Source organism: Micromys minutus, assembly GCF_963924665.1.
Source record: "Micromys minutus genome assembly, chromosome: 20".
Taxonomy (NCBI): Eukaryota; Metazoa; Chordata; class Mammalia; order Rodentia; family Muridae; genus Micromys; species Micromys minutus.
This window is the reverse complement of record NC_137955.1, coordinates 20638950-20651468: the sequence shown is the minus strand read 5'-3', so window position 1 is coordinate 20651468 and position 12519 is coordinate 20638950. Positions and strand designations below refer to the sequence as shown.

At 46.6% G+C, this 12519-nt stretch overlaps 1 pseudogene across 1 annotated transcript; it reads right to left on the bottom strand.

Annotated features, from left to right (window-relative positions):
- Window positions 1-281: 281 nt before the first annotated feature.
- LOC308433668 (ribosomal oxygenase 2-like) lies at window positions 282-1700 on the bottom strand (annotated as a pseudogene). The gene has a single exon. The product of its transcript is annotated as a ribosomal oxygenase 2-like (transcript).
- Window positions 1701-12519: the final 10819 nt, after the last annotated feature.

Sequence of the window (12519 nt, the reverse complement as noted above, 5' to 3'; positions counted from 1 at the left end):
AATGACATAATTCTATATGACATATGGACTGGAGATGTGCCTTTTCTACAACAGTGGATTAAATAAACTTGTCTGAAGTATTGTTTTATCACAGCCTGGGATGCTTAATAATTTCCTGTTTTCCCTCTCATGTCAGTGAGGACATAAACCAGCTTCTTCTGCTTGTTCTTCTGTGTAACCCCACCTCCACCCGGAGTACTAACAGAACACTCCCCTAAGAATTAAGTCTTCTCTTCACTGAAAGGACTTGTAGAGAAAATAACATTCTCTGCATAAAGGCACTAGAGCACATGGATTAAAGACTTAGTCCAGAGAGAAGTGTCTCTTTTTGGTGCCAGGTTCTCCTTTTCTTCATCTGTGTCGAGTTTCAGGTTCTTAACTCAAATTGTTGATCTGCACCAGATTTGCTTTAGAGCACCCACATATAAAGGAAAGCGAAGTACATAAATCTCTGTTCCCGCCTCTTTTCTCATCGTGTGTATCTGTCTCACATTCTTTAGAGAATGATAGACGTAAACTATCATTTGCTGAGCTTCATCAGATTGATTCTGCTCTGGCCCTAATGTGAAGACAACGTGGTCTTTAAACTGCAGTCTTCCTATGCTGTCCAACCTTGGCAACTTTTCACCTGGGTCCACCGTCTGTGTTCCGTGTCCCACAGAGAAAGGAGGGAGTCTGCGCATGCGTAGCCCTTCTTCATATCTGGTGACAGCAGTCCTTTTCTACCCTCAAGCTGGTCTGCAAGAGTCCTCAGAAAGCCACTCAACTTCCCTGTGACCTCAGCTGGGGTTTCCACATTCATGAGCATCTGCCTGGGCATTCCAGTCCTTAACGACACGTCTTCCTTTGCAATGTCAAATACAAGCCCCAAAATGGAAACCAAAAGGAAATCTCCCCATGAATTGCTCCAGTAGGTGCTAATAATCAGGTGAATAGAGTGGGGCCCAGCCTGAAGGAATTTCTGCCTGAGGAATGGTCCCTCTGGGGAAGTACAAAAAATCGCCAGGCTTCAGCAGGAAGTCATGTGTTGGTGAGCCAATCCCGCCCTCAGACTCCACGCTATACTCGTGCACCAGGGGCACATCTGGGGAGTACGGGCACCAGGGTTTCTTTCTCTGCCACTGCAGGATAAAAACTTCAACATCATTATAATGTGGGAAAAGGCCCTGAGATTCTGCGGGGGTCATGTACACATTCAAGCCTACTAAGGAGCCAAAGTAACATCCCAGCTTTTCCTGGATCCCCCAGAGCTCATCCTTACATCTCCGTGGCTTGTGGAACTGCATTGTTGCCTTCTTCTACGCTAAACTTTTACTCAGCTTTGCCTTCCTTATTTAAAACCTTCTTCTTCCCACGGATGCACCAGCAGATATTCACATCTCTTCCATAGTATAGCTCTTGGTTGCAGAGACTCTTCAGATCTGACAGGCTGAACAGAGACTGGTAAGATGCGGCCAGTGAAGGGTTATCCCTCTGAATGAGAAGGGGCTTTTGTTCACAAAATTTCTTGAAAAAAGTTTCTATTTTGATGGGTGAGATTAAACTTTCAGAGAACGTACTGGGGCTGTCAAAGTTTAATACAGGAAGCATGTCAGGTAGCTCCTCCTTCACCTGCTTGGCTTGCAAGGAATAGACTCTTCTTTATTCTCATCCCCTGTGGGCTTCTTTTTTTTTTTTTTTTTTTTTTTTTTTTTTGGCATTGTTCACAAGTAGGGAGGAAATACAAATCCGGCACAAATCTGCAAGTTGACAAGGCTACAGCGTGGTGGAGTGATTTCTAATTTTCTTTTCCTCCCTCCAACCTCTTGCTCACTTTCAAATTCATAGCCTCTTTTTCTTTCTTTCTTTCTTTTTTGTTGCTACATATATGTGCATGTGTATATAAATACATGTTCATAAATATATAAATACATCGGCTTAGCCCTTATAATATAAATCACATGAACATTTTCAGGGCTGACCATTTATTATTAGATAACCATTGGGTCTGCTTCCCTGAGAAAGACTATTTCTCCAGTTCTCAGCACTCCTCAGTTCCCTGTGGTGCTTTGTCTAGAGTGAGACTTCATGAGCTCTCCCTGTCCATTTAGCATGTTAAATAGGACCTTAGTAAGGTCATGTTTAGGCAGTCATTTTGGGTACGTCCCTGGATGTACCTTCTCTTACAGTTCTAGACCCTGAGTGGGAGAGTCTGTCAGCAGAATGAGGGAGAGTAATGGTGGTTCGGTCTCTCAGGCCCCCACTCCAGTTGTTAGGGACCCACATGAAGACAGAGCTGCACTGCTGAATATGTGCAGGGGTCTTAAGTCTAGTCCATAGTTAGTGGCTCAATCTCTGAGAGCCCCAAGGGTCCCGGTTAGTTGACTCTGTTGGACTTTCTGTGGTTTCCTATTACCTTCAGGGCCTTCAACCCTTTCCCCAACTCTTCCGTACAAGTCCCCAAGCGCTGTCCACTGTTTGGCTGTGGGTCTCTGCATCCATCTGACTCACAGAGGACAGCCATGCATTGATGATATCTGCAAGCAAAGGAGTATTAATGGTGTCAGAGATTGGTACCTGCCGGTGGGATGAGAGGGTAGACCAGTAATTGCTTGGCTGTTCCCTCAGTCTCTACTGCATCCCATCTCTCTGCATTTCTTGTAGAAAGAATAAATTTTGGGTCAAAAGTTTGTGGGTGACTTGGTGTTCCTATCGCTCCACTACAGTTCCAGCCTGGCCATAGGAGGTGGCCTCTTTGGGTTCCATATCATTAGTGCTGCCATAGCTAAGGTCACCGTCACTGATTCTTGGGCACACACCCTATCCCAGGTCTCTGGCACATCCTCCAGATACCCCCAGCTTCCCCCGACACACACACAGCCAGTTGCAGATTTCTATTCATTCTCATGACCATCTGGCCCTGTTTCCTGTCCCCCACCACCACTACACACCTAATTCTGAACGCCCCCCATTGCCCTCCCAAACCCTTCTTCCATCTTTTCCCTCCCTCAATTTTCCTCCTATAACTATTTTATTTCCCCTTCTAAGTGACATTCAAGCATTCTTCCTTCTTCTTTAACTTCTCTGGGTCTCTGGGTGTAGTAGCATAGGTGTCCTGTATTTTATGCCTAAGTTAGAATATACTATGCATGTCTTTTTGGATCTAGGATACCTCACTCAAGATGATAGTCTCAAGTTCCATCATTTGTTTGAAAAATTCATGAAGTCTTTGTTTTTAATGGTTGAATTCCATTGTATAGATGGAACACAGTTTTGGGTTTTGTTGTTGTTGTTTTTTTTTTTTTCCATTTTTCAGTTGAGGGATGTCTGGGTTGTTTCTAGTTTCTGTCTATTCTGAATAAAGCTGCTATTAATATAGTTGAGCAAATGCCCCTTTGGTATAGTGGGACATCTTTTGGGTAGATGCCCAGGAATGGTATAACTGTCTTGAGGTAGAACTATTCCATTTTTCTGAGAAACCAAGGCCACACCTCTTAATAGAGTCACTCCCTTGTTTGAATGAGGTAAGCATTCAAACACACTAGTCTATGGTTTGCCATACCTGTGCAAACCACAATAGTCCATCCTCCTAGGACTCTTAGATCTGAAGAGGTTGTGAGGACAGACCACCAGGAGGTAGTCAAGGTATAGGCTGCAGCACCTGAGCTCCAAAAGGCTCAGTCTCCAAGGCAGGTCTCCTTACAGGTTTCCACCCACTGGGCTTTCCTCCTCTGAGGTCCAACCCAACAAGACACATTTGTCCCTCTGAAAGCAAATACACGGGACATTTTGTATTTGCACGAAGGGTGACAAGCAGATATTTTCCCAGTTCAGAAGGAATGGGGGTTTATTCACGAGACTTGGGCACAGTCATACTTGTAGGTTTATCAGAAACCAAAGTTTCTGGGCAGGAGGAACTAAAGATCACCCTTCATCCCTAGCTTGTCCCTACTATTCGATGGAAATGCTTCCCTGGCAGGGAATCTTGTCTTTCTACTGAGAGTATAATGAGCAATGTCCTAGAAGGAAGAGTGTTGTTTTAAAAGACAAAATCTCAGCTGTTTGATTTTAACCAGTGAAGACTCAGGAGCCAGATGCTTTCTTTTTCCTTTGCCTCACGAAATACTCCAGTCTGTCCTAGAATTCTCTGTATAAATCAGGCTGGCCAGGAACTCACAAGGATCCACCTGCCTGAGTGAACAGGACAACCTCAGATCCATTTCCTACTGGGACACTAGACTGTCTGGAAGACCAACAGGTAAAGTAAGGATTATAAAATACCCAGCTCTTCAAAGATTGAAAGTGCATAAAGGCCACACTCTTAAAGCCAGGAGACTGGATTTTCTGTGCCTGGCCCAGCATTGCTGTGATCATCCACCCCAATGGTTGTTAAACCATCCCAGGTAAGTTTAAATTGTGTAGCACAAATTTGAGATCTGGAAATTGCTAAGACAAGGTGTGGTGATTCACCTATTTCCCTACTCTAAGGACATAAAGAAAAGCAAATCTCAGTCCAAGACCAGCCTCATCTACATAGATCTCCAGAATAACCAAGGCTACACAGAAATCCTGTCTCAAACAAAAACAAAACAAAAAGAAAGCCCTGACACATTGTATGCACCTGAAGGAGGCAGAAGGTGAAGGCTCCCCTGAACAAAGGCTACATTTGGAGAGTGGGGGACTTAGTATGGTGTTGGTTATCTTGCCTGTCATGCACAAGACCCATGGTCTACCTGGTGAATCCAGACTAGAGAAAGCAAGGTAAGGTGGGAGTGACAGAGGAGCCCCTAGATTGATCTGAAAGGAGGGGTCTGGGCAGCTCAATAGAATCCCATGTTGACCCAGAAAGAGTTTTCCCAAATTCTCAAAGTTGCTGCCCATGTGCACACATGAGCACCAGGATGCCTACCAAGGTCCCCAGGAGGACTCCTTCTGAAGAGAGAAAACGAGTTAGCCCTATGACCAACGTGTCCACTCCTCCTCATCTTTTTCCTAGGGCTGATGGGAACAAGCAAAAGAAACATGTCCTAAGCACTGCCATTTTGTTGTCAGACTCCATTTTAGTCATAGGGTGAAACTAAGTTTAAAAGTTCCTAGGCCCTAAGGCAGCTGACTAGCTTCTGATATTCATCTTTTCTTCCATAAAACATAATGACTGTTCCTAACCACAAAAGGACAAATGGATTTGACTGGTTGGACTATAAAACCTACATGCTATATCTGTTGACATAGCTCAACCACATAAGGAAAGCCCCTCTCCCTAAGTCTTGACTAGAAGTTACATTTGTAATTGTAACTGGCACAGATGTTTGTGGTCTCCAAGCTTAAAAGCTCTGTAACATTTGGGCTGGGTGTGGGAGCAGAGTCACAGTTCAGCTCCCAAGTCTGTTCTCTGCCCTGATCAACCAGTAGTGACTTGAGTCCAGTAAATTTTTTATCATATGCATTGTCCTGGTGTTTGAGTTGTGTTAGGCTCCTTAACTGGACCATCTCGAGAACAAATAAGACATTTGAATTTCCAGGTGTTTAATACTCTTAAGAAAGATGAGAGAGATAAACATAGAAGACAGAACTGCCTTTGCATGTGAGAGGGAGGTGTCTCTGTAATAGCAGGAGCTGACAGAGAATCCTCTTATGGTAAGTTTTAGCAGGCATGGGGACTTCTGGGCTCCAAACAGATTCTGGGTGATGTTTTCATTTCTGATCAAAAGCCCTTTGAAGCCGTGCCCAGCTCTCTAGGTGCCTGGGACTGTCAGAAGCAGAATCCTGGTCAGGGCAGTCTCCAACATCACAGGTCCCAATCCTAGCTCTTTCTCCCTGAGCAAGCTTAGTGAGGGTTGGTCTGGCTCCTCGTCTTTGTCATTGTCCACATTTTCTGGAGACACATGTGGCTCTGACTTACTCTAGAAGACCTCTGTGCCCTTCTTCATGGCACAATTCAGCCCTGGGTGGTATCTCAGCACTCAGATACACAGGGAAGGTAGTAGGGTTTCCAGTCAACAATCCAGGCATCCTCAGTACAGTGGCTTGGCTTGGCTTTGCGCAGAAACAAAGTAGCCAGAACCTGGAGTATCATAAACTCAAGGCTGACAAGATGTGTGAGCTTGGCCTGCCTACTCGGCAGAATGAAATGGACAGGACTGCTCCGTCACTTTGGCTTCACCGATGTAATGTTGAGGGCACTTCCTAGACCTTCTGACTCAGAAGTTACCAGTTACTTAACTGTTGGTGTCTGAGAATCGCCACACAAACCACTCAAACACCGATCTCAGCCAAATAGGGATGGTTTATTGAACACCAAACCCCAAGACTGATCAATCAGGGCCACATTCCAGGCTCAAGAGCTGAACCTTAAGTTAACTTAACCCTAACTTAACCCTAAGTTAAGTTCTTATGGGACTTTATAAGCCTAAGATCTGCAAACATCTGTGCCAAGTTATTTCACCAGTCAGGATTTAGGGATGGGGCATTTCCTTAGATACATGTCTTTGTTGTAAACTTTTCTTGCTCCCATTGGTTGGGGTACTCAACTGTGGCAGGAGATTTGCCTTCTCTAACATTCATGTCTTAATTTGTCAACCAAGATGGGACTTGTCTAATATTCACGTCTTAACTTGCCAACCAGGATGTCGGTTACATACAGTCTGTATCTCTTTTTGCCAAGTAGGCTGTCAGACCCCCTAATCAAAATGGGGGTTTTATTCCAAATAGATGCAGGTATCTCTCTTATGTTGGGGTCCATCCAGAGATAACTTACAAAGGCAAATAAAAAGCTCATGCAAAGGTGCAGGAAGTGCTGCTGGGTGGTTGGTTCTGGTCCACGCTTATTGTAGTTAACTGTAACAAGCAGCTCTACTGACCTCTGTCGAGATTGGTTTCCAGGGGCACAGAACATAACAGAATATGAAATCAACTTGGGCATGAGAAAGTTTCCTAGTAACATCAGAAACATCATATAAGGAAGTTTCCTTATAAAACTAGGAACAGAACAAAGTGGCGCTCTAAACAGGTGACAGACAGTTGCCTAGGTCTTAACCTTTTACCTAGACATTAGTATTTTATTTAGACCTTAACATTATAACTCTAACTTCCTGGCCCCTCCCAGCCTTTAAACTGCAGAAAGCTGGGTTATAAACCCACAATCTCAGCAGATATTTGCATATGATTGATACCTGACTGGACACGAATGAATTAGCCCTATAGAATTACAGTCAGGGAGAGCTGGACAGTACCTGTCCTTCAAACCATTTCACATCTGGCTTGAGCTTCCTTTACTCCTTCGCCTGGGGTGACCTGGTGCTTGGAGCTGAGAATCTAAGCAGATGTAAAGAAAACCTGATAAAAATGAAGGAACCTCAGATGCAGAAAAGCAATGGTCCTGACAAAGCGACAGTGGCATCACAGGGATCCCAAGAGCTACCGTGTTGACTTGAAGTCTTTGAGACAAGTACCAAGGACTGGTAGAGCTGGGACTCATGAAAAGGGTTTTTTTTTTTTTTTTTTTGGCTTTGTTTTTTAGGATTCTCCATCTTGTCCTTTATAGAAGCCAAAGTCGTTTGCTTTCCCACCAACAGTCTGCAAGAGTTCCCTCTTCTCTATCCCCACTCCTCACAGCCTCTCCAGATTGGCTTTCCTGAAGACCCCCATTGCCATTCTGACTGGGACCAGATGGACTGTCAGAGTAGTGTTAGTACCTTCCTCAGCTGGCCAGCAAGGACAGACAAACTCCTTACCCATGAGGATTGGCATTTGCACTTCAGTCTCTGAGAACAGGCTGTCCAGTCTGTCAGGCATGTCGTTGGTTCAGCAACTTGGTATTTTCTTCTTTAAAACCCTGGGTGTCTTCTAGACAAGAATCCTCTTCCAGAGGAGAAGCCCTCAGCAAGTTTCTCCCACTGCAGCATTTGAGCTTTTCTTTTGCTGGGTCTAAGGTTTTCAGTTTCACGATGTTCCACTTGCCAGTTGGTGAAATTATTTCCTATTCAGGAAGTGTTTGGTCATGAGATTTTGTTTGTTTGTTTGTTTGTTTGGGGTTTTTGTTTGTTTTGTTGTTGTTGTTTGAAGGGGGTTGGATTTTTGTTTGTTTTGCTTTATCCATCAGCATTTGGAACTTCAGGTATGACAGGAAGAATGGATCCTTGTGAACTGGTGTCAGACAAGAGTTCTTGTGGTCATCCAGTTTTCCAAGGACAGTTTGCTGAAGGTCTGGTCAGACACTTCTTAAAAGTTTGTGTTCAGCATCTTGGTGAAAACTCGGGTGTTGCTTCTGGCATGAGCTTGTCTTATGGAAGCTCGGGTCTGACTGTCAGCACTCTGAGGACTGTTTCTCCTACGATGGCCCTATGAGACTCCCAGAAATCAGGTGTGGTGGATGACACTTCCTGCATTGCTTCTTTTCAGAACAGGATGGCTGTTCTGGATATTTTGTTTCTCCATGTGGACTGCAATGTTAGAAAACTGACAGAGTCTGACTAGATGTCCCGGTGCTGGGCTGACAGAGGCTGTAAAGTACATGGCCTGAAATTTTGCAGCTACCCTCCCCTACCAAGGCAGGTCGGTTCTGCTCTGTAAATAACATTTTAAAGAGTAACATAAATGAAACATAGGCCAAGATCATGAGGCTGCAGTCAGTGCATTTTTATTTTAAAGGAAGGCATGGCGCATTAGCACTTCCTGTTTTCTGAGAGTCCCTGGTGCCAGACGCTGAAGGGCAGCGGCAGATGGAAGGGGGGCACTGAGTGTGAATCAGCTCTGGGAGGCCTGGAAAAAAAATCTTCTTCCCCAGTTGGGGCGAAGGGACAGGCTAACTACACTGACCAAGGCACCCCTCCCTGCATCAGGGTTTGGAGAGTGCTCCGGGAGCTGCACTAGTGGTGAACCTAGTGCACCAGAGGAACTTTACTCTGGAACCGAGGCTCTATTGTCTGTCTTCCAGGAGAGAAGGCAGAAGTCCAGCTGTCTGGAGAGCCTGCCAGCCTTCCCAGCAACCTGGAACAACCAGTTCCTCAAAAGATGATTAGCCATCACCTTATGAAAGTGCTCTTGAAGGTAGGAAGCAAAGCGTTGACAAAGACAGAAACTTCCCAGGTCATAACCCCATGAGGCTGGAGCCCAGTCGCTGTTTGTCCGAAATCTCCATTACTTGCATAGACCAGACCTTTGGCTCCCGTGCACAAACAGCGCACTCAGTGCTGGAGGACTTACGTACAGCTACGGCATTTTATATCAGAGTCTCGCAGTTTCTCTGTGACAGTTTTTCAGTCTTATAACGTTACTACAAGAGAGGTTGCTTACAACTTGGATAAAATGCGGCAGAGTCTGCCTCAGGCACTGGGTTCCTCGTTTCTGTTTGTTTGTTTGTTTTGGTAGGAGGTATTTTGTTTTGTAGTCTACCCGAACGCAGTCGGACAAGGAGTCATGCTGGCATTTGCTGCCAGTACTCACCAAGCCCGCGAAGGGCGAAAAGAAGTCGCTTAAAATTATTTCGTTCTTAAAAACCGAATCCAAACGTTGCGGCCAAAACAAAAGGGGAATGCACTCCCTAAAAAGCCAAAAAGTCAAAAAGCAAACCGAAGGCTGACCATGCTGAGCTGATGCAAAAACACCTAGAAGGATCCACACTAAGAGAGGCTGCTCTAGCAGGCAGCTGCAGAAAGGACAGAGCCAGCAAGCCTAATCTCAGGGCCAGTTCTCTCCATCCCCTTGCCTTCACAAGGGGGAAGTATATCCACTAGGCTGAAAAACAAAACAAAGCTCAACCACTCCCTATCAGGCACAGCCCTAGAGTCACCAGCCTCCGGCCTCCAGCTCCGGTGAGAAATCTCTGGCCTGGATTCCCTGTTTTGGCTTCCCAGAACCCCAGGATCAGAAAGAACCACAGAGCACTGTTTCAAGACCCCACCCCACCACAAAGAGAACCAAACATCACCTGCCAATTGAATTTGACACCACCCTGCACCACTGCAAGCATCCTGAGAGGAGGGCCCAGAAAGTAATGGGTGGCACAGACTTTATCTAAGCCTCAAAATACAGTTACTTTGTGCATTTCAGTCAAGACTTATAGATGCACGGAGATCACATTCCAGTCTGCAGAACCACACTTCAGATTCAGCCTGACAATCACAGTTCCCTAGTGAAGGGCCAGTTTCGCCCTGGGAAGCCTGGCAGCTCGGGAACATGTACTGAAGAGTAAAAGGTTGTCAAAGGACACTGATTCCTTGCCCTAGGGATTTCCTCTGCCGCTCCCAGGAAATCCCACTTTCTTGAGATTTGAGTTCCCAAAATACCACAGAAGGTCCGGATGACTTCTGTGGAATGTTCCAACGCCCTAGGTGTGCCTGGGGGTGTACTGATAAAAAATGTATGATTCTTCCCCTTATGAATTTCCTCATTCCCCCTGTCCTCCCCCTCCTTTGTGATTTTTGCCTTTATAAGCCTGTTACAAGTTCAGGCCGGGGTCGAACTCCTCTACCCCTGTGTGGTGTATGAGTCTCGACCCCAGCATGCTGGTCTGAGATCTCACTCTTTCACTTTCAATAAACTTCCTCATGCGATTGCAGCAAGTCTGGTCTCGGTGCCTCGCTGGGTGCGCGCCTCTCCTGAGATTTGAGTGAGGGTCTCCCTTCGGAGGTCTTTCATTTGGGGGCTCGTCCTGGATTTGCGCGACCACCCAGGGGCCCTAGACCTACTTGGAGGTAAGGATTTTCTTTCCTTTCTTTTCTTGTTGTCCTGTTGTGACTCTGTGTTTGTGGATTGTCTAGATTGTGATTCTGTGTTTGTGATTTGTTCAGAGGTCTGGTGCGATCGCAGTTCGGTATTCGCAAACGCTCTAACCGAGTCTGCTCTTCCAAGGGAGGAGTGGAGTGGACGGGGATAGACGTGTCCAGGGTCCACCGTTTGCTCGCCCTGGGAGACGTCCCAGGAGGACAGGGGGAGGACCAGGGACGCCTGGTGGACCCCCACGGGAAAAGTCGGGAGATCAGTTTTTCTCCTTGACGATCTGTGTCAGAGGGCCAATTCTGGGCCATCTGGCTCTTTTCGGGATTTCGGGTCGACTCGAGGTCGGCGACTGACTTTGTCTCTCTGTTTTGTAGTATCTGTGAGTGTTTTGTGTGTGTGTGTCAGAACTAGAAATGGGCCAGACTGTGACAACCCCACTAACACTGACTTTGAACCATTGGACGGACGTTAAGACAAGGGCCCATAATCTTTCTGTTGAAGTCAGGAAGGACCGTGGCAAACTTTCTGCTCCCTGTCCCGAATGGCCGAGTTTTGGCGTAGGATGGCCTTCGGAGGGAACTTTTAATCTATCTCTTATTTCCACTGTTAAGCTAATTGTTTTTCAGGCTTCAGGGGGACACCCTGATCAGGTTCCATACATCATCGTGTGGGAGGACCTGGTCCAAAACCCGACATCCTGGGTGAGACCCTGGACAGCGGGGGCAGAAACGGCAACGGTGGCCGTGGCCTCGAACAAGCTGGCACCTGCGCCATCGGCCCCCACGAAGATCTATCCTGAAATTGATGATGGTTTTCTTCTCCTCGACAACCCTCCACCCCCATACCCTCAACTGGCTTCTCATGCAAGTCCCCCACAGGCGCCGACTCCCACTGACTCCCAGACGGCCTCTGAAACAGAACCAGCGGCCGGGACCCGAAGCCCCCGGGTTCGAAGCCCAGCGGGAAATAGCGCGGGGCTTGGCTCTGCTATTGCCCTACCATTACGGGCTTATGGACCCGCCCCAGCTCCGTGAGAAGTAGTCCTGCTACAGTATTGGCCGTTTTCATCAGCCGATATGTATAACTGGAAAACTAACCACCCCTCTTTTTCAGAGGACCCCTCGGGCCTGACGGGACTCCTTGAGTCCCTGATGTTTTCTCATCAGCCCACTTGGGACAACTGCCAGCAGCTTTTGCAGGTCCTCTTTACTACGGAAGAGAGGGAGAGGATCCTCCTGGAAGCTAGAAAAAATGTTCCAGGACCAGATGGGACCCCCACCAATCTCCCTAATCTTATAGATGCAGCTTTTCCCTTGATCCGCCCTGACTAGGATTACAACTCTGCAGAAGGTAAGGAGCTTCTCAAGGTCTACCGCCGGGCTCTAGTGGCAGGTCTCAAGGGAGCCGCAAGGTGACCCACGAATTTGGCTAAGGTAAGAGAGGTTCTTCAGGGACCTGTTGAGCCGCCTTCTGTGTTTCTTGACAGGGGTTATACCTTGACCCAACCTCTGAGGGTCAGCAGGCAGAGGTGGCTATGACCTTTATACAGCAGTCAGCATCAGATATTAAGAAAAAGTTACAATGGCTAGAGGGGTTCCAAAACTATACCTTGCAGGATTTGGTGAAGGAATCAGAGAAAGTGTTTCATAAGGAGGAGACTGAGGAAGAGAAGCGAGAAAGAGAGAAGCAGAAGGCAGAGGAAAGAGAGGACCGGAGGGTAGTAGACAAAAAAGGAATTTGTAGGATTTTGGCCACAGTAGTGAAGGGCCAGGGAGTTAGGAATCAAGTCTGGCACTAGGAGGGAGCCTCTTGGCAAAGGTC